General features: G+C 35.4%; 1 protein-coding gene across 4 annotated transcripts in view; it reads right to left on the bottom strand.

The window, feature by feature from the left end:
• The window catches only part of SMAP1 (small ArfGAP 1), a 229,245-nt gene that overhangs the window by 133,014 nt on the left and 91,356 nt on the right, over positions 1-4,875 (bottom strand). The window lies entirely within an intron of this gene.

Raw genomic sequence — 4,875 nt, 5'->3', positions numbered from 1 at the left:
CTCCCCCTGCTTGTGTTCCCTCTCTCGCTGGCTGTCTCTATCTCTGTCAAATAAATAAATAAAATCTTTAAAAAAAAAAAAAAAAAGACCCAAAAGCAAAACAACAACGCCCTGTAAATACAAAGATTACCTGCAACAACAGAGGTAATTAATTTCTTCTCCCAAAATTTGTCTGGAACAAGACTGACATTAAGTGGTAAGAAACGAACATTTTTGTTTTATAAAAAAAGAGTCAATCTTATCACTGCAGTCATCTCTCTTCAGTATCTTATTTGGTAAGAACCTTATGCACAACCAAACCAATTACATATTAGAACATAAAACCTTTAAAAGAAAAGTTCTAGAATAAAGGAATTTAAAACCTCTCTATTCAGAAAGAGCATTTAAGTTATAATATTTAAATAATTCCCTCAGAATGTTTTTTTTTTCTTTTTTAAGTCCGTTAGACTCAGAATAGCAACACATGTATTTAGCTAACAAATATTTACTGAGTGCTATTTCAAGGTATTACTATATCTTGTACTGTACCTTGTGCAAGGCCCTGGAGATTCAATGATAAACAAAACAGATAAACTCCTGCCCTCATGGAGCTTAAATTCCAATGGAAAGCTGTATACAAACACATAAAAGTAATAGTGTGTCAACAGCAGTGAATATTATGGAGAAAAATAAAGGAAAAATGGATAAGGAGTATAGATGGAAAGGAGGAAGGGAACGGTAATTGTTATTTGGTCAGGAAAAGTAGTATTTCACCAGAGATCTGAAGAAGGTGGGGGAACAAACTATGCAGCTATGTGGGCAAGAGGGATTAAGGCAAAAGGAGCAATAAGCACAACGGACCTGAGGAAGTGGATATGCCTTCCTCAGGTTTAAGGCATACCTTAAGAAATGTTTAAGGCATGTTTAAGCAATACCGATGAGGTTTTGTTTGTTTGTTTAAAGGGTCTGTGAAGGGTTACTTTTACATCCCTACATCAAATACAGTAATAAAACATTGACTATGAAGTATTTGTAAATGGTTGTTGCTCAAACTATTTGTAGTCCCTACAAATAAATCAGCATAATCAGTACATATACAGACTTCAGCATTTTAATTCAGTGCCCAGCACATGCTTAGAAAGTGTGAAGAAAGAAAAGAGAGAAAATAAAGCTAAATAAGAAAAATAATGCTAAGATTCCTCCAAAGAATATTTGGGGCACGCACTGCTATTCTACCAGGCATGGGATGGGGTTATAAGGCAAAAACCAAAAGTAATCTACCCCTACTCTCTCCAAACCTCAAAGTCTAACTGCAGGAAATAGAGCAGGCAAATATACTCAGAGAGACTTATGTCCATTAATATCTTAAGAAAGCAGACTGTGTTAGGGTGCCTGGGTGGCTCAATCCATTAAGCATTTGCCTTGGGCTCAGGCCATGATCCCAGGGTCCTAGGATCAAGCCCTATGTCAGGCTCCCTGCTCAGTGGGGAGCCTGCTTCTCCCTCTCCTCACTCCCCCAGCTTGTGTTCCCGCGCGCTCTCTCTCTCATAAATAAAATCTTAAAAAAAATAAAAAAAGAAATCTTGTAAAGAGAACTTGTGTGGAGGAGGAAACAAGAATAAAATATTCTGTTTTCATTTTTTTAACAAAATCTGTTCTGAGAAAATCAGCAGGTGACAAGTCATATAACTTTCTCTTTCCCAATCAAAAGCAATAAAATAGATACATTATACTTAAAAATTTTGACTTTTTTTTTCTGGAATCCTCATGTATTTACTCTTTTAAGATCTTCAGGTAAAGATAACTAAGAAAAATGAGAATCAACACCCAAATATGTCTCCCTAGTTTATTAAATATAAAAAGGGCTAGTTCTATTTAAATGGTATAACCAGAAACAAATTCACCTAAAAGTACAACCTGAAAATGTGTTAGACTTATATGTTTTTAAAATTAGGTTTAAAATGTCTATTTTCGGGGCTCCTGGGTGCCTCAGTTAAGCATCTGTCTTTGGCTCAGGTCATGATCCCAGGGTCCTGGGATCGAGTCCCGTGTCAGGCTCCCTGCTCAGTGGGGTGTCTGCTTCTCCCTCTGCCTCTTCCCCCTCACTCACGTTGTCTCTCTCATATAAATAAATAAAGGCTTTTTAAAAAAGTCTGTTTTCAAGCCTTTCTACAGGAAAGAAACAAAGATCACCCAAAGGTACATCATAACATAAGTGCTTAAAACTACAGATGAACTGAAACATCTTAAAAGCAGCTGGGGGGAAGAAATGCATAATGTACAAAGATGCCAAATTTTCTCATCAGAAATAATGCTACAAAAAAAAGAAAGAAAGAAAGAAAGAATGATACCAAGAAGACAGTGAAACATCTTAAAAGTACTGAAAGTGAAATACTGTACACTGAGAACTGTTTACTTGCTAAAATATCTTTCAAAAACAATGGTGACATAAAGAGGACATAAATCAATGAAAGAGAAAATAGGAAAACAAAGAAGGTCAATGAAAATAAAAGGTGATTATATGAGAATATCAAGAAAATTGATAAATCTTTAGCTCAACTGATTAAGAAAAAGAGGTAAAATACAAATGACCAATATCAGTAATGAGAGAAGTGGCATCATTACAGATTCTAAAGATATTAGAAAAATAAGGGAATATTACGAACAATTTTATGCTAATGACTTTACCTATTCTTTGAAAAACACAAATGAACTCTTTCCACAAGGAAAAGATAACCCAAATAGCCTTTCTATTAAAGAAATTGGATCTGTAGTTAATAACCTTCCATCAAAACCCAGGTAGTTTCACAGGGAAATCTACCAAACAATTGAGGAATGATACCAATTCTACACACACTCTTCAGGAAACTGCCGGGAAAAAAGGCAAGAGGTAATTCCAAATTCATTCTATGAGGAAAACGTAACCCTGATACCAAAACCAGACAAGGACATCATAAGAAATGAAATGTACAGATCAACAACCTTCATGAATATTTATAAAAATTCTTAATAGAGTATTAACAAATCAAATTCAGGAATATATGAAAAAGACAATACATCATGACCAAATGTGGTTTGTCCCAAGAATGCAAGGTTTAACATTCAATCAAAATGAAATGTAATCCCCTATATTAAACAACAGCAACAACAACAAAACACTATCATCTCAACAGATGCAGAAAAAGTACTGATAATATTCAACATCCATTTCTGATTTTTAAAAATCTCAGCAAACAAGAAATAAAGAGGAACTTCCTCAACTCAATAAAAAATCTGTGAAAACATTTTGGCCAACATGTATTTAAGGGTGAAAGTTTGCCCGCTTTCTCCTTTAACATCATGAACGAGACAAGCAAGTCCACTATCACCACTCTTATTTCACTGAAGGTTCTAGCTAGTGAAATAAGGTAAGAAAAAGAGGCATCCAAATTGGAGAGGAAATAAAAATTGTCTTTATTTGAGGATGACAATTATCTAGGTAGGAGATCTGAATCTATAAAAAATCTACTAAAACAAATACATGAGGCTAGTAAGGTTTCAGGATATAAGACCAAATACGCAAAAACCTACTATATTTCCATATTCCACCAACAATCAGAAATTGAAAGTTTAGGGCACCTGTCTGGCTCAGCTGTTGGAGCACACAACTCTTGGTCTCCAGGCTGTGAGTTTGAGCCCCACATTGGGTGCAGATATTACTTAAAAATAAATATTTAAAAAAATTGAAATGTTAAAAAATCCATTTATGATAACATTTAAAAACAAAAACTACTTAGAAATAAATCTGACGGGGCGCCTGGGTGGCACAGCGGTTGAGCGTCTGCCTTCGGCTCAGGGCGTGATCCCGGCGTTATGGGATCGAGCCCCACATCAGGCTCCTCTGCTATGAGCCTTCTTCTTCCTCTCCCACTCCCCCTGCTTGTGTTCCCTCTCTCGCTGGCTGTCTCTATCTCTGTCGAATAAATAAATAAAATCTTAAAAAAAAAAAAAAAAAGAAAGAAATCTGACAGAAGATAACACCTGCATCCTGAAGACTACAAAATACTGCTGAGAGAAATAAGATGAAATAAATGGAGAGATATACTTAGCTCATGGATTAGAAGATTCTATATTGTTAAAGATGTCAATTCTCTCCCAAATGGACCTACATACTCAAAGCAAGTTCAATGAAAATCCCAGAAGATTACTTTGTAGAAATAGACAAACTAGTTCTAAAATTCATATGGAAATTCAAGGAACCTAGAATAGCAAAAACAACTTTGAAAAAGAATAACAAAGTTGGAGGACTTATACTACATGACTCCAAGACTTATTACAAAGCTACAAGAATATGGATATTGTAATATTAGCATAAAGTAAACAAACAAATCCAGAAGTACTCCCAGATACATGTGGTTGATTTTTGAGAAAAGTGCAAAGGCAATTCACAGAAAAGACAACTTTTTCAAGAAATGGTGCTGAACAACTGAATACCCATATACAAAAAATTAACTTTGATTCATACCTGTATCATATACAAAAAGCAAACTCAAAATGAAAAATGGCCATAAATACAGAATCATAAAACTTTTAGGAAATGGCATGAGAGAAAATCTTCAGAATTTGGGTTAGGAAAAACTCCCCAGACTTGCCAAAAAAAATATAATCCATAAAAAGAAAAATTAATAAACCAGAGGTCATCAAAATTAAAATTTTTGTTCAGGGATGCCTGGTGGCTCCGTCAGTTAAGTGCCTGCCTTTGGCTCAGGTTGTGATCTCGTTGGAATCGAGGCCCACATCGGGCTTCCTGCTCAGTGGGGAATCTGCTTCTCCCTCTTCCTCTCCCTCTGCTGCTCCCCTTGCTTGTGCACTCTCTTTCACTCTTTCTCTTTCAAACAAAATTAAACAAAAAAAAAA

Source organism: Ailuropoda melanoleuca, chromosome 19 (assembly GCF_002007445.2).
Source record: "Ailuropoda melanoleuca isolate Jingjing chromosome 19, ASM200744v2, whole genome shotgun sequence".
Taxonomy (NCBI): domain Eukaryota; kingdom Metazoa; phylum Chordata; class Mammalia; order Carnivora; family Ursidae; genus Ailuropoda; species Ailuropoda melanoleuca.
The sequence above is the reverse complement of the archived record's forward strand: the minus strand, read 5'-3'. Positions and strand labels throughout refer to the sequence as shown.